Source organism: Cupressus sempervirens, chromosome 9 (assembly GCF_028749045.1).
Source record: "Cupressus sempervirens isolate cs-2001-9-10 chromosome 9, ASM2874904v1, whole genome shotgun sequence".
In the NCBI taxonomy this organism is placed as follows: domain Eukaryota; kingdom Viridiplantae; phylum Streptophyta; class Pinopsida; order Cupressales; family Cupressaceae; genus Cupressus; species Cupressus sempervirens.
Genome location: NC_143126.1, coordinates 27307913 through 27326921, shown reverse-complemented (window position 1 = coordinate 27326921; position 19009 = coordinate 27307913).

Here is a 19009-nt window from a genome sequence, read left to right as displayed (position 1 = left end):
GGTTTTATATAAAAAGATAATAAGATCAACAAATTTGAAGATTACAATATGCCGTCTCCTCATCAGTTGGTGACTTGAAAGTAATAGATCTTTCTTTAAGTCATTCCTTCAACTCATCAAAACATTTTTTTTAATTGTGCATATAATGTTGTGTAGAAATATACTTAGATTATTAAATTTGATTTATCAGTAAATACTATTGGTTCATGACTTGAAAGTAGTAGATCATTCTTTCAGTTATTCCTTCAACTTATCAAAACATTTTTTTTAATTGTGATGTATATATATATACACACACTTTGACTTTGATTCACTAAATGTTAACTTGCTGCTTTTTAGAAAGTAAATTCTAATCATTTGAAAATCTCACCAGTTTCATTTTCCCACCATTGTTCTCCACACTTCTTTTAGTGACATACTTCTGCAACATTTAGTTTTCTTGAAACATCTGGGTACCAATTTAACATGGAATGGGTTTGAATTGAAGATTTTGGCTATCTTTGCCCAGCACATTCCCACTTTAAAATCAGAATTTCATGGTCAATAAAAAGCTTCATATAATGCCATGTATTCTACCATAATTAAATCAATTCATGCAGCCCAAGCAATAGAATTTTTGGTGCCCAAAGAAAAGTTAAGACCATTCCATCACATGCAACCCGATAACCGTACTTTGAATTTATTATTTGCAGCCAAAGTAACTAAATGCCCATGCCTATTTCAGATTTATTCAAACAGATTTTTGTCCCCAAAACATATAGTCTTTACTTGACCAAGAATGTTTAGGAAGGATGGTAAGATGCAGCCTGATCCAGGAAACATTTTAGCTTTATTAAAACAGATTTTTATTGCAGCCAAAAACTTTAACTTTGAATATTATGAAAGGGCTAAGTGAAACGATTATATAACCTTAAACGTTATGAAAAATTAAATGTAAAAAGAGAAAATTTTCATTTCTCGTCTGCTCTGTATGAAACTACATGAAACTACAGCCAAGATTGTCTTTTTCACTCCCTACCACAAAAATCTATTACCACAAAACCTTTCAACCAAGAATGCACCATCCGTTGTTGGTAGTTATTAAAATATTAAAACTAAAACCAACTATCTTGTCCGTCCATTCTTTTTGGGAATGTAGTTCTCACTTTCTTTCGTTTGGAATACTTTCTGAATTACATATTTTCATTTTTTTCCCCATTGTGATCTTGAGATGATTCTTTGTAGATCTTAGAGTCTTGATGTGCTCCAAATACAACAAGGCAATTGTCAATTTGTAATATCGTCTTTCATTATATTAAGGGCATATAGAGAAAGTCTAGCTATAGCAACAAAGAAAAATAATATTGGCATACTTTTTCACATCCATTTTTTGATAAATTGAAATTCTTTGGTTAATATATCGGTCTTTTGAATAATACAACTCAAGCCCTCAAAAAAGCTCTCTATTTACAGCAATTAAACAAATTGTCAAACAATTTAATTTCTAAATTACAAGGTACAACTCCCTAAAATAGATATGTAATGAATATATTTTTTTTACTTTTAAAATAAATGGCTTATGCTCTTAAGAAGAAAGCAAAAGAGACATCTAATGAACAATCATCCCTATAAAGTATTAACGAATTGGATGTAAACTCATATGCTAAACTATACAAATTATATCTATGTTTTCATTTCGACAACCATGAAAATTGAACACAATGTACGACCATAAGAAGGATAGAATGATCAAAAGTATAAAAAAGAAAAGAACAAAACCAATAGTGTCACACTGAACACCATATAACTAAAAATTAAAACACAGTTAATATGTTGAATTAATTCATTGTTTTTCATCTTTCATTCATCCATTCACCATGACAAATAGTGAAAAGTAAATTAATGAAAAACAACAACAATGATTCCTACCTTTCTATTATGAAAATTAAGGTTGGAACATGTGGTCTACGGGGAAATTTTTTTTAATTTGGATGCTTCAAAGCCGGGAAAGAATGGTTGTCTAGAGGTTTCCATAGGCTCTTCTACTACTAGCTAGGATGTAGGTGTCCTAGTTGGAAGTTTGGGGGACCAAGTGTATTGATTCCTCACAAGGTTTCTCCTATCATCTTTCCATAGTCAGAGAATGTTTCAAACTCTATTCCTATGTCAGTTGGATTTCTTTCTAAGAAAGATTTATTTCTAAGAAAGAAGATTGTGGCTCTCCAAAGGAATGTAACAATAAGGAAGAGGTTCCCAAGAAACAACAGGAGGTGGCCAACAATCCAAAAAATAGGTCAAGATTGTTTATAGATTCAAAAGGTAAGAACTCTTTTCCTCATTCCAAGGATTTGATTAGGATGGGTTGTGAGGATGGACAATATTGTATTTTTTCCCTGACCCCATCCTAGATCACTCAACAACATTGATGACATTGACTCTAATAGGGTAATTTCTTGGTCCTCTCTCAAATATGGAAACTAGTCATAACTTTGTAAAAATGAAATGACATCTGAAAAGCCATGTGGAAATAGAAACCGTTCTAAGGGGCTTTATATCCTTTGAGTTTTCCAATAAAGAAGACTATAATTATGCCATGTATGGTGGATCATGGTGTTTGGAAATATGGCTCTTTCTTTCTAGAAATGGTCGTCCAAGTTAAACTATGATGATTCATTCTTCTGAGATCTAGCTTGGGTTAGGTTTCCAGGCCTTCCTCTAGAGTTCTAGAACTTGGATGTCCTTAAAGGGTTGGCAACTTGCTTTGGGGAACTCATCTCTATTGACCTAATACTTTAGCTAAATCTAGACTACTTTATGCTAGGGTCTGTGTGATCATTGGGAGAATAGAGAATATTTCCTTGGCTATTAAGATTAAATCAAAGTAAGGGGTTTTTAAGCAAGAAGTGGAGTTTGAACCCCTCCCTTTCTCCTATTTTGTTTGTAACAAAGCCAGCCATTGGGAAAAAAATTGCACCATGAAGAAGAAGAAAGTTTCTTAGCAAGGGGTTCCTACTTCTTTGACTCCTCCCTCCTATTTCCCCTTTTTCAATCACATTTGGAAACTATTGGTGGAGAAAGAGGAAGATATTTATGCTTTGGTAGAATTCCAAACTCAAAGATAAAGTCTTGTTCCTTTGCATCCTATAGATCCATAGCTAGTTGCGATGGTTTCCCCAGTTTCCCATCTAGTTACTGGGAAAATGGATCCACTACCTCTTTCCCCTAAGGACCCAAATCAAGAGTAGGGTTTACTTTAGTGGCAAATACACACCAAATGGAGAATCTCACTCATTGACGACCCTAAATTTGGTAAATTTCTTTGTACTTTTCAAATGGTGACATCACCCGCACTCTATGCAAATGGGGTAGCATGCTTCGTCCAATTGCCATTAATGATACATAATTATGTTTATTTTAGTGATGACTTCGCCAATAGAATCTAATCTTTTCACATGACAAATTAAATATTATCACCTACAATTTTCAAGGCTTTCCTCAATCAATGGTCATATTTGCAAAAATGTGGTAGAAATTAAAAGCTCAATTATAGTCTAAGTACATACATTTGATAGGTGTCTCTTTTCCAGAGAGTTTCCATGGGACTTTTTATCATTTCTCACTTTGGCCCAAATCAAATTTTATTATGGACACATCTCTTTATTTTGGGAACTTTCTCTAAAACTTCATGTCCTTAAAAAGTTTGTTCTCGAAATAGGATTTGGGTTAATTATTAAGAACCATCCAATGGTTAAATAAAAATGTGGTTTCTATATTTTGTATGATATAATATTAAATTAGGACATGTTAATAAAATATTAAATATTATTTGAGATGTCAAGGGTGCTACCCCTGAAAACCCCCATGGGGGAGCTCTCCCTCAACCCTTCCCTATACTGCAACAAGGAGTGCACTAGATTCACCAATATTTTATAGAATTTCAATATGATTGAAAAAAAAAAATCCAAAAGCATTAATGTTTTTCTACTTAAAGAAAAAAAATATCACCAATAAAAAATAAATTCCGCACCCACCCCTCGCCCCCCCCCCCCCCGAAATAATGTTATATCTACTGAAGTTTTAGAATTTTTTACAAAAGGGAGATTGCTTAAGGTTACCCCTGATGAGGAGGTTCCTTTGGTTGATAATCCTTCCTTTGAGATTGGAGTTTTAAAAGGCTCAAGGGTCTAGGATGTTTTGATAGTAGATGTTGAAGAAAAAGACCTCTGGTAGATTAGTCTTGAGGAAGGCCAAAGTTCTATCCATGTGGTGCTGCCAGGTTTAGTTACTTCAATGTAGGGAGGATGATTGAGGGATTTTTTATGTCTTTTTGAAAGGGGTTAGAGAAGCTTTCCTTAGATTTGCAGGAGCCTCTACCTTTGTTCATTCTACAAACCCTTTTTTTTTTAATGAGAAAAGCTTGGAAATAGTCGATAGAGATCAAAGTAAATGGGTAGAGGTTAATAGGATGAAGAATAAATTCTTGACCTCCAATTTCAACATGGTCTCTAAGATAAAGTCCAAACCTCACGTGGTAAGGAAAAAGCCTAGCTTGGGAAGGAAAAACAAAAAGGAAACTAGATAAATGGAAAGTAAAGCTAATATTATGGATGGAAAATAATTGAGCATCTAGGGGAGCTTTGCTATATGTTCTAAATGAAGATTTTATCTTGGAACATAAGAGGCTTGAGTACTCCTCACAAGAAATACATTATGAAAAATATGGCTCAACATCATACACCAAGTATAACTCAAGTTCAAGAAACAAGGATGCCAAGTGAAAACGTAGAACTACGTTCTTTTTTCAAAAAATGGTAAAGTTTTGCGTTGTAGTTCCCAAGGACCATCACGAGGAGTAGCTTTCTTTTGGAACAAGGTTATTGATCAAGGTAAGTTGATCTTGTCTGAGAACAACCTTTTGTGTATTTATTTTTTTCATATTAGGAATAAATTCTCTTGGATTCTCTCTGATGTTTATTCCTCCCAACACAAATGTAGGTAGATTGGGCTTCTAGGAGAAATTGGATGCCTCTAGAGATCCTGCTCCTATGGAAACTTGGCTTATTTTTGGGGACTTCAATACTAGCATAAGAGATTTAGAGAAGGTTGGAAGAGTTTTGATCCAAAGCCATATAGAGGACAGGTTGGATCTGATGAGCTTCATTAGCTCTCAATCCCTAGTGGATGTTTATCTTCAATTTACTTAATTTTATGTGATCTAAGCATAGAACAAAGGAAAACATGATTCAAGTTAAGTTGGATAGGGCTCTTCTCTTGGTTAACTAGCTAAACTTGTTCTATTTCACCCTAGTGACCCTTCCTACAACAAGTTTAGTTCATTTTCCTATTTCTCTAGTATCAAATGCTTAAACTATTAAAATAAATTCCCCTTTTAAATTTGAAAAAATGTGGTTAAAACATTGTAATTTAAGAGGAAAAATTCAAGATTAATGGGATATATAGATAGATATGTCTATTATGTTAAAGTTGGAAAAATAATTGATTTTTAATAAAGGTAAGGTGAAAGTTTGGAACAAAGAGGTCTTTAAGGATATATTCCACCGAAAAAATGATATAAAATTGGAACTATATGTGAGTTAGAAGAATATACAAGATTCAAGGGATTTTCAAGGATTGGGGGATAAAGACAAGGTTACCTTGTTGAAATACCATGACATTATTACAAAATAAGAGAATTTTTGGAATAGAGATCTATAGCATTGTGGTTGAACTTAGGGGGTAGAAACTCTAAATTCTTTCATATTACTATATCTAAACACAAGGTTGCTAGAAGAATCTCTAGAATTATTTTTGACTCTAGAGTGAAAGTTTCTAGTAAAAAGATCTTGGAAGTGTTTCTATTCTTTTTCTCTTCCCTCCTTTCTAAAATCTTGAAACCTTCTTTGAAGGATCTAGTGTGCTCTCACAAGTAGTTTATTGTTGACAAGGTGATTATGGGAGAATCAACTATAAAGGATACTATTAAGTGTAAAAAATTCTTCATTCATACACTTTTTCCTCAGATCATCTTATTAACTATGAAAACAACTATGTTTTCATCTTAAATACTCTAGGTAAAAGACAAGGAAGAATAGCTGGAACCTTGGATTGCTAGATTAGGAACTTTCCTATGACTTATCTTGGTTTGCCTCTTGAAACTAAACCCCCTTATTCCTTCACATATTACTTCATGGATGGATGTCAAAGAAATTTCTCTAGATGTGAAGGTTCATTTCTTAGCCAAGATGGAAAATTAAAAATTTGATAATGTCAACTCTTCAAAGTATTTCAGCATATGTCTTAAGTTTGTTCAAAATTCTAGGATAGTTTCAAGAATCCAAAAAATAAACCTTAGCATGAAAATGGAAGAAATTAAAAGAAGTGGATACATTGAAAATATTTAATTTTAATTAGTAGCAAGAATTTTCACTAGGATCCTAACACACAATTGAGAAGTCTTCTTAACAAGAGGAGCACCCTTAAGCACCTTCTCAATGGGTATCTTTAACTCCCTCCAAAAATTCAAATGGTGGTGATTAGTTAATGAGTCATTCTATAAATAGAGAGTGAAGTTATCATATTCCAAACTTTGAGAGATGGAACCAAGATGCAACTTCAATTATCTCCTTATCCTAGAATTCAAGAGGAAGACCTAGGATATGGACCCATGTAGGAATTGCAACATTAAGATGGGCCATTGGGTAAAACCTAGGGTACTATTTATAGAGCTAGATATGATCTTTCCTATAGGAACATGGACCCAAGGCCAAAATATGGATATAGTGTGAACCTCGAGAGGAACAGAAAATCCAAAGAAACCTTTAGGAAAAGAAGACGCGGTAACAAGAAAACCCTTTAGGGCCCAAGAATTTTTTTAAAAAAATTAGGCTAGTACAATATCTGGTCAACAACCTTCAAACTTTCTAGCTAGTGCATTCTATATTTTAGAAAGGGAGTGTTCTAGGGAAGGTTCCACAACATTAACACAAGTTCCTTTTGCATATTTAACAACTACCATTCCACCTCTTGAGAGGAAGGAATCCTTAATAAATAGATTTTCCGAAGACCCCATAGACTCATCTTTTTGAGAAGATAGGAGAGTACCCATTTTCCTTGGTAGCCTCCACCTTTTAAGTACCTATCACACTAAAGTTTGTGTCTATGATCCTTAGGAAAAGGAATGAGATGGTCCCACATTAGACATCATGAATGAAACTCCTATGACAATCTAAAATACCATCATCTCCAAGCTTTCCAAGATCAAGAGATGCCACCAAACTTCTTCTATTATCAATCTTTGACCCTATTAGGGAGTCCTCACTAGTACTTGTAGGGCCCATATTTAGGCTTTCCTTGAAGATGTAATCAATGATTTGATATTCCTTATATATCTTTATGAATATGCAGAGGTGTATGATGCAGATGTTATTTATAAAGATATATTATTTAAATAAGATAGGGGTTAAAATTTATTCAAATAGCCACACATATAACATAGGAATTTAACCCTATCAAGATCCCCTAAATGGTAGAAATACTAAGAAAAACAAAGAGGTAATTATCTTATCCAAATATTCCAATTTTGGATCTGAATAGAAGCCTAGATTTGACAAACAATCTACTTCTCTATTCTATTCCATATAGATATGATTAAAAATAACAAAATCCAATGAAGTACATGATTTAATAATGTAGTTAACAGCCATAACTAATTTCCAACTTACATCTTTATAATGTTATCAAGTCAATAGATGCATAACCACCTATCAATCAAATTTACAAATTAGCATGCTCCATCTAAGAGCACAAGTGCACTCCACACCATACAAAATAGAAATGGCCTTCATTGAATTGTTATTTATTTTTCAAAGAATTTAACCATAGGTATTATTGGCTTCAACCTCCAAAAACAAATTAGTTACTAGATAGAAGCTATTCTTGTTTCAAAAATTGAGCCTATATCATCTTCTAAGCTTTCCTTGCCTTCATGTCTTTTGAAGGTAGAACATTTGTCTAGACTTAAATACTTCTATGAGCACCTTGCAGCATGTAGGAAAATATTGAATCAATTTTGCAAAGAGAGTTCTTAGGTGGAGTGGCATTAAGCTTCACAACAAGATCATATTAGTGATATTACCCTCAAAATAAGATTTATATAATTATTAAATAAAAATTTGTAAATAAGAATAATATAAATATTGATATAGTTATAATATAATATTTTAATTATGTTATAATATCATATAATATTTGTATTATAATTTTTATATTAAAGTATGAAAATGAATCAATAATAGATTTTTTATTATAAATATTTATTAATATTCTATAATAAAAATAAAAATATATATTATAAATCAAATATGTTATATCAAGATATAAATTAATGCAAAAAATAATTATATGTATATAATTAAAATTAATAAATATTTTATAGATTAGGAGTACATATAACTAATAAACAAAAAGTCACAACCCCTCACTTCCAAATGACACAATAGTTTGAAATAGCAATATAAAAACTTATCATCTTTTGAATAAGATAAGGAATACAAAGGGTATATGAAACTAATCCACAAAGCATAACTGAGAAATGCACAATAAATTAAAATCCCTATGGTGGACATTACAATATTCCTTACCAAAGTGCTGAATAAGACAAGGTATAGAAGGAAGAAAAAGTTAAGAAGGTAAAAGATAAAAAGTTAGAACAAATGTTAAATAAGATGAATTTTTAATTTTTAATTATATACATGTCATAAACTATCTTATAACAAGTCTAATTTGATTTAGTTGTTTTGAATATAGCTTTAGTAGTATCTAGGATGTCTACTTTGATTTTTAACACCTTGTACAACAATCGTTTATTTGATATGAGATTGAGGAACAAAAGGGTAAAGATACACAATAAGCTTAAGTTTTTAGGTTCAATGTTATGATCAGAAACATATAGATCATGTTTGGTTTTAAAATTCAAAGCAGCAAAAAATGGGGGCCAATTGGGAAAACTTAAATGTTGTAGAATACCTTTAAGTCAAATATTGTACATTCTAACCTACCCCTCCTTTTAATTTTAAAAACACCAACATTGGAGTGTCCCAAAACATAACTATCATTAAGTACCTATGAGAAATGTTAAACATCATATATACATAGCCCTCAATAAAAGAGAGTCCAAAGAAGCACCATGAATAGAAACCACATGGGCCAAGTGCCATAGTAAACAACATAACAAATACTAGGAGTTTATATATTCTTATGAGTTTTCATGTACACAACATGGTAGTTTGCACTCCAATTGAGCACATGTTGTCCACTACATCTCTTTATGAGATGCACCTTTTTATTCTTACCCTATCATTGTTGCACGTACATTTATACACAATGGAGGGTAATCTACTCTTGGTGGACATCTGTTTAGTTGTTATCTCTTGCATGACTCCTTGTCATCTTAAATACCTTTATATACAATGAACTTCTATGATGTATTCATCCAATTGTTTGATAAATCCATTCTCATTTGATCATCTTTTGTCTCTCTTGTGCTATCTTTTGTGCTTCTTGATCTCTGCATTTTATTCTTGTCTTAGGCAAATCCCTATATTGTATAAGACCTTGAGGTAGTTTCCTATACAAATAATGCCTCAGATATTTCATTACATACTTCAAATTTGTGAAGCTTTTTTGCAAGGAAACATTTGCGCATATAGATATATTTTAAGAATATAATTCTCCAATCGATAGAAATTCATTTATGTGGTTTTCATATAACATATGATCTATTGTGTTTCTTTGGATTACACCAATAGTTATTCATATTTGAAAATGGATTGATTATACTATTTAGGCATCAATTACCAAGTGTTTCAAAGGCTAAGTGTTGAAGGGTATCAAGTGTTTAAAGGTACCAAATTGTAGTGGGGGGTGTGTGATGTGTAAAGTATAGTTATGTGACAGCGAGACATGTAGAGTGCACAACATAGTGGAAGTGTACATGATACAATATAAGTGTGGATAGTATGGTTGTAGTCAGTAAGATGTATCATTAGCATATGTAGGGGACACTTAAATAGAAGAGTGTGGGTTCTATATGGTAGGGAACCCTTGTCTATCAGGAGTCCATTACACTATATAATTAACATTTAAATTATGTTAAATATTAGTCTTAATATATTTTGGTATCTATGAAAAGAAAGACATGTTTTTGGATATTCAAAAAGACAAATAATTTGAGTTAATTATAAACTAAAAGAGAAACAAGACATCAATTGGTATTCAGTGGTACATATTATTAATATATTATTATTTATGTTAGCTTGCTACTCTAAGAATTTTTCTTTATATAGGTTTGAAGAGTAAAGGAAAAATATTTAACTGCCAATTTTTTTAAATATAAATATGTCGATTGTTTGTTGGACAATATACTATAATCTATGATCTATTGTGCATATACCCTTTTCTACAATCTATTTTTCTACTCTATAATATAATAGATATCATTCAGTGGTTATTTAATGTAATGTTCCATTCGTGATGTGTTCCCAATTAAACAATTTACACACACTAAATGGCAATCCAAATATGTAGTGGGAAGGTGCAGGAGTGGGAATAGAGTCGTACGGTAGATTTCTGTATGGTGAAGCAAGATTACCACCATACATGAGGGGTGATTTCTGTATAGGAAGTATATGGAAGGATTTGATGGCATACGATGGGGTGAGGACTGGCAAGGGTGTTTTGGGTTTTGCCATATGGATAAGATGTCCATACAGTACAATTAGGAGGACTATGCAGAGGAAGTATGGAGGTAATCACCAATGCTACGAATAATGTTTCCACACACAGATCATGCACCAAGTTTCCAGATTCCTAGTTAAGTCATACACAAGTGATCACTTTCACTGGAGATACTGGTAAAAGTCAAAAGAATAATAATCACAGATTGATATAAATATTTTCCAAACAATGATGACAGTCCAATTTTCCATATTTGACCTAAATAATACATAGATATAATAGTGTGAGGGTTGAATCCCACCAAAACTCAAAAATAGCCAAGTAGGGAAGGTCTTCCATTTCCGAAATGGTGAACAACAAAACTCCAACCAAAATTCTCAGTACAGAAAATTAATCCAAATTGCATGCCTAAAACAACCTACAAGAAGGCCTTATAAAGGGCTTTGGAAAAACTTCCTAAAGGATTACAAAAATAGCAATAAGCCAAAAAGTACAAAAAATAACCAATGGGCCCAAGAGATTAAAAACATTGATTCTTAGCCACATAACAAAATATTATTATTTAATAATATTGGGGACATTATAGTCCTTTGTGCCCAAAAATTTCTTGCCCTTAAACAATTGCAAACTTGGATGCTCTAAAATTTGCTTTCCTTCCTAGGTGGCATCCTCAATAGGAAGATCCTTCCATTGCACAAGAAACTCCTTAATGGTACAGAACCTGAGCTTCTTCTCTCAAACATCTATGATCTATGCTGCTTCTAAAATTAATTTCACTTTTTCATCATTGGGAGGAAATTCCTTTGATACTATGACACATTGTCCAATAGCCTTCTTCAATGATGAAACATGAAAAACATTGTGGATTTGACTCCCTTCAAGAAGCTCCAATTTGTAGGCAACTTCTCCTACCTTTCAAACCACTCTGTAGGGTCCATAGAAGCATAGTTTTAGTTTCTCCTTACCAGATGACTTTAGGGAGGATTTTTTATACAGCTGAAGTTGAAGGTATACCAGATCACCCACCTAAAAAAAATTCTCAATTTGATGTCAGTCCACAAATATCTACTATTGATTTTGAGCCCGTTATAGATTTTCCTTGAGAGATCTTATGATATCTAAATTCTCCTATAGCCAATCTTTAGCCCTCACTGCATGACTATCTCCTAATGCCAAATCCATGAATGATGAAGGTTCATAACCATACAATGCTTTGAAGGGTGGCATGTCTATTGACATGTGATAGGTAGTGTTGTAACAATCCTCACCTAAATTCAACTGGCTCAACCATGCCTTTTGTTCTACTAAAACATAATTCCTAAGATAGCCCTCCAACCATTTGTTCACAATCTAAGTCTGTCCATCTAACTGTGGATGGTAGCTTGTATTGGGTGACAACTCTATTCTTGCTAGCCTAAATAACTCCATCCAAAAATTTCTAAGGAAATGACTATCTTTGTCACTTACTATATTTTGTGGAAGACTATGTAAATAGAAAACCTTATGAAAGAACAACTCGGCCACTTGTGATGCTTGGTACCTGGTGGAAATGGATAAGAAATGGGCATACTTGGTCAAACAATCAACCACAACAAAAATGTAGTCCTTCCCTTAAACTTTGGGTAGCCCGGTGATGAAATCCATTGAAATGCTTTCTCGCTTTTGACCAGGGATCAACAATGGTTGGAGAAGTCTCGTAGGTAGGGTACGCTCAAATTTGTTTTGCTCACAGGTAGAGCATTCTCATACATACTATAAGATGTCATTCTTGAGGCCCTTCCATGTAAAATGTTCATAGATTTTCCTATAGGTTTTCAAATATCTTAGGTGTCCAGCCAACTATGAATCATGCATCTTCTTTAAAATTCTTTCCTCCATTTTGGACTCAGGTACTAGATAAATCCTACCCTTGTAGTAAATAATACCATCAACTAGCTTATACCTACCATCTTGTACTTGATCATCCATCAACTAGCAAGAAAATGTGTTCTTGGAGTATTTAACCAATAGGTGTTCCTTCCAATCTACTGAAATTTTAGACAATGAACATATTGTAGGCCTCCTTGATAGAGCATCAACCATTACATTATGTTTTCCTTTCACATACTCAATATCAAAGTCAAAAGCTTGGATTTTACTCACCCACTTCTATTGTCATTCATTTAAATCTTTCTGCTCTAAAAAATACCCCAAGCTATTATGATCTATTCACACCACAAATTTAGCCCCAATAAGATATTGTTGAAACTTTGTTAGTGCATGCATGATTAAAAGCATCTCTTTATCATAGATGGAGTAAAATCATTCTTCTTCTGAGAGTTTTTGACTCTCGAATGCAATAGGATGATGGTTTTGCATCAACACCACCCCAATACCTTCTCCTGAAACATCACACTCCAAGATGAAGGGTAAATTGAAATTGAGAAGTGCGAGCACTGGGCATGAACTCATAACTTCCTTCAACTTGTCAAAAGTGTGTTGTGCCTTTATATCCCAATGAAAAGATCCTTTTTTTATCATCTCAGTCAATGGTGCACTGAGTTGTGAGAACCCCTTCATGAACCTTCTATACTAACTACACAAACCAAGAAATCCACATAGATTAGAGAGAGTCTTAGGAGGTGGCCAATCCAAGATGGCTTGAATCTTTTCCTGGTGTACCTGAACCCCTTGAGCACTGATTATATGCCCTAGATACAATATTTGTGTCATTCCAAACTTGCATTTAGACCTCTTAGAAAATAGTGATTGTGACTCCATAATTTCAAGTACTTCATCCAAATGCCTCAAATGTTCCTCCCATGTCTTACTATAAATAAGTATGTCATCAAAAAACACCAATAGGTACTTTCACAGTTGCTTGTTGAAGATGTGGTTCATGCATGACTAGAAAGTAGCTAAAGCATTGGTTAGACCAAATGGCATAACTAGGAACTCATAATGTCTATAGTGGCAACATAAGGTGGTCTTCTCCACATCATTGTCCCTCATTTGGATTTTATGGTATCTCAAACAAAGATCTATTTTGGAAAAATAGAGTGCACCATGTAACTCATCCAATAGTTCATCGATCCTAGGGATGGGGTACCTATTTCTAATGGTTTTCTTATTTAGTGCACAATAGTACACACACATTTGGAGGGTTTCATCCTTCTTCTTAACCAAAACTACTAATGATGCAAGGGATTAGAACTAGGCCTAATCCATCCTTTCTCTAGGAGTTCTTGGATCATTTTTCTATCTCCTCCTTAAACCTTTTTGGATGGTAGTGTGTAGTGATGACAGGTTTGGCTCCTTCCTCCAACTTAATGATGTGCTCAAATCCTCTATGTGGAGGGATGTTTGGAGGGATATTGATGAAGACTATATTATGCTTATCCAACACTATGTGAAGCTCATCATCTTAGTGGTTGATTTTTTGTCCTTTCATTAGTTTTGTTGATATCAAACATTGTGCTGCCCAAACAATGTCATCATGTCAAAGAATAGCTTTCATCCATTGTGCTAAGATTTCATTCAGCCCTCCATTTGAAATTCCCTTGAGGAGCACATTCTTTCCATCCACTTTGAATGAGAATTCCATTCGTTTTAAGCTTTGTGTGTACTCGTCCAATATTTTCATCCACTAGATCCAAGAATTACTTCCATGTCATCTAGATCTACTACAAAGAAATCTTCGGTCACCATATTATTTCCCATGGTAATGCTAAGTTGTGGGACCAAATGGGTACATGATAGGAGGTTTCCTCTAGCTACCTTGACTTGGAATCCCACATGTGTCTCTATACTTAAACCTCTTCATTCCACAATTGATGAATTAATGAAATTAAGTGTGGCCCCACTATCTAGCATAACTATGACCCGTTGTCCTTGGAGAGTCCCTAGTACCCAAAAAATAGTACACCTTGGAGTGCCCATGAAAGAAATGATTCCTCATCGACATACTAGTGCAGCAATCCTCTCTACATTATTTATGTTTCCCTCTTTTGTAATTCGTTGATCATCTTCTTTGACTCATGGTTCCTCATCCTCTTCATTGTCTGACATCACTTCTATGTAATGGATCTTCCCCTTCCCTAAGCATCAATGTCCTAGTTCCCATGATTCCTTACAATTGAAACATAGCTTCCTTCTCCTCAGATCTTGTCTCGTAGCTTCATCTATTGACTACTTCTTTAGAGGGGGATTGTTGTTCAGAACAATAGGTGGCCTAGCATGTGACTAACGTTTAGATGAAGAAGTGGATGTTGCCATGTCCCATGCTTTCTTGATTGCTACCAAAAGTGTGTCAGGATTAAAACCCTTCATCCAACCCTTTAAGGATTTGATCAACCCATCCATGAATAAAACAACAAGTCTTTTCTCTGAAATGTCTATCACTAGTATGGATAGCCTCTGAAATTCTATAATGTAGCTCTCTACTAATTCAGTTTTCATTAGTTGTGCCAACTCCTTGAAGTTAAGTTCTGGATCCCTTTCGTCAAAGCGGTCAATAAGTCTCTCTATGAAGTTGGTATATAAAGTGGTTCAATTATGACTGAGGGTGACCATCCCATGGTACCACCATTCATGGGTGATTCCCTCCAAGAAAAGTGTTGCAAACTTGATAGCCTCTTCCTCAGGCATGGGTTTGAGCTAGAAGTATCTATCAACCTTTTTAACCCATGCTCGTGCTAATGTATGCCCAGATCCATCATAGCATGATAAGTTTATCTTTCCAATCTTTTGTCTAATGTCATCATTGTAATTGCCTTGCTTCCTAGAATACCTCATCCACAAATCCACATAATCCTTGAAAGAAAATTATGCACCAAATTTGGCATCAAACCAGTCTTGAGGGAATTGATCTTGCATTTCAAGGAAAGTAGGCTCTTGTTCCCTAATTTGTTCCAACTATCGGGGAAATTTTGGAATCATTGATCATGTGTGAGATCTCTCTGTGTGAAGCCTTTCATTGATAGAATTGTCACCATGCCCATTGTGTCCTCCATTTGACCTTCCTTGTGCCAAAAGTCAGAGGGTCTCACCAATTTGATCTTACCCCTTTGCCAAGGTCACATAGAGCTGTCATTGTCCATTTAACATGGTTTCACTGAGTTGTTGTTGTCCACTTGTTAGCTCCCTTAGAAGTTGCATCATTCTAGCACTCGATTCACCCATTCTTCCTATTGATTGGGATCTTGGTGGCATCCAATATCATTGATAGGTTGGCAAGATCACTAGCTCTGATACCACTATAATGTTCCATTCGTGGGGGGGTTTTGATTAAATAATTTACACACACTAAATGACAATCCAAACATACAGCAAGAAGGTTGTACGAAAACTGGGGAGATAGTACAGGTGCAAGAGTGGGAATAGAGCTGTATGGTAGAATTCCATACAGTGAAGCAAGATTACCACCGTACATGAGGGTTGATTGTCATACATGGAGTATACTGAAGGGTTTGATAGCATATAGTGGTCTGAGGATTGGCAAGGGTGTTTTGGGTATGGCTATAGAAGAAATATGTTCGCATAGTGCAATTAGGAGGATTATCCTGAGGAAGTACGGAGATATTAAAAAATGTTACAAATAATGTTTCCACACATGGATCATGCACCAAGTTTCCATATTTCCAGTTAAACCATACACAAGTGATTGCCTTCACTAGAGATACCAATAAAAGTCAAAAGAATAATAATGACAGATTGATATAAATATTTGCCAAACAATGATGACACTCCAATTTTCTAGATTTGAGCCAAATAATACATAGACAGAATAGGGTGAGGGTTGAAGAAACCCAAAAATAGCCAAGTAGGGAAGGTCTTCCACTTTCGAAATGGTGAACAATAGAACTCCAACCAGAATTCACAGTATAGAAAATTAATCCAAATTGCATGCCTAAAAACACCTACAAGAAGGCCTTATAAAGGGCTTCAGGGAAACTTCCTGAAGGATTACAAAAATAGCAATAAGCTAACAAGTACAAAAATTAACCAATGGGCCCGAGAGATTAAAAACATTGATTCTCAGCAACATAACAAAATATTATTACTTAATAATATTGGGGACATTACATTTAATAACCAAATCATGAAGGGTATTGGATATTCAAGAGTGCCAAGTTGCAACATAGCACATGCACTCTATAAAGTGCAATCATGTGTTATGGTAGAAGTGTTCATGAAGTTCTAATAGAATACTGAGGGGCCATTGGTATAGAAGAGTGCATGTGCCATATGGTATGGAGGTGTAGTCTATCATTCATTTAATACACTATATATAATTAACACTTCAATTGTGTTAAATATTAGTCTTAAAATATTTTGATATCTACAAAAATAAAAAACAACTATTAGATATGTGAAAAAAATAAAAAATTTAATTATAAAATTATAAATTAAAAGTGAGAAGACTTCAATTGGCATCAAGTAGTAAATATTATTATCCTTCTTAACTTGTCACTATGAAAATTTACTTTATATTTATAGGTTTGAAAGGTATATGAAAAATATTTAATTTTCAAGCTTTTTAAATATAAAAACATGTGTCATGTAGTGGCTAGCATTTGTCATTTACTTGAAATATAATATTAAATATAGCTAGGTATAGTAGGAATGTTTTAATAAAAGGATAAAATAATAATAACAATAACAAAAATTAAAAGTTAATTTAATGGTTATGAAAAAATAAATTTAAATTTAATTAGAAGAATTATAATATTAAATATAATTAGGTATAATAGGAATATTAAAAGATTAAAAAATAATAATTGAATATTTCAAATAAAGTATATTAATAATAATAATAGAAATAGTACAACACTACTAATAATAATAAGAGTATCATCCATTTACCTAAATAATATTTTTTAATCTAGATTAACACTATTTAAATAAAATTTGAAAGTAGGTAAGCATTTCTTATTTTCCATAAAATTAGCCTTCACCATAAACCAACACAATTGATGCATCAACTTTTGGGAGTCATAACTTTTGACTCAAATGTGGGTTTTAGCTGAAATTTTACAAGCAGTTGTGCGAGGAGGTGTTATTTGGATTGTCGATCAAGCTTTGTTCAATAGGTGGCCATTTCAACATTTTTCTAAGAGCCTGAAATATCATCTTGGCCTTTGAAATTGGACTTTTGTGTTTTTCCAATTTTTTAGAAAGTTGCTTTTGTAATAAATCCAAAATCATATTCTTGATTTCATAGATTAGTTGGCAATTCATCTTGTCTTAGTTGGGGGATTTTCTTAGAAAGAATTAGGATTCATAAGATAGATTTTGAAAATTACCAAAATGAAAAAGTCTATTTTTCCTAAAAATCTGCCAAATATGGCAATTTTCAAAATTGTAATAAGTGGTTGTTTTCTTTCATTGTAGAGATAGAGTATAGTTGGAGAAGTTTAATGAAGAATCTAGTATTTTGAAAATCTCTGTTGTGTTAATATTTTCTAAGTTATTATTTTGAAGGTTTTGGGCTACATCATTTGGTATCAGAGTGGTAAGATGGTTGGGAGAAGAAGAGGAAGAGGGAGAGGAAGTGTCACTCCAATGCAAAGATTTATGTTGTATATGCAGAGGTAGATTGAATGGATGAATGAACAAATGGATAATCAAGGAATACTGATAGCACAAGGAGAGGATGAATTAGATGAAGAGGGAAATTGAAGAGGCGCTAATCAAAATGAAGAAAATGAAGAAAATTGCTTGGAAGAGTTGAGCTATGAAGATAAAGTGCTTCAAGCTTTAGAAGGTAAAAATGAAGGGATCAAGATCAAAGTTTGAGACTGGCTAAATGAGGTGGGTAATTTTTTTGAATGTGAGCCTATGGCTAAGGAAAAGAAGATGTAGTTTGCATGCACAAAATTCAAAGGATGTGCAAGGATATGGTGGGATCACCTGTAGAAGGAAAACATTAGAAAACAAAAGGAAAAGATCAAAACATGGAGCAAGATGGAGACAAAGCTTCATGAAAAGTTCTTACCCCTGGATTACTCACAAACCTTGTTTCGTAAGTTCCAGAATTTGAAGAATAATTTTTCTTTTGTACAAGAGTACATAAATGATTTCTATAAGTTATCCATGAGAATAGAGCATCAAGAAGATTATGAGAAGGTGGCTGCTAGATACATGAATGACCTCAAATTCTCTATCCAAGATGACCTGAGCATGCATCGTGTTAACAATATGGAGGAAGCCTACCAGTTAGCTCTAAATGCTCAAGAAAAGAAGAATCAATAGTACACTCAGAGGAATAGAGGAGGAAGAAGGGGTCCCTCAACATTGTTTTGAGGAGGTTCTAATT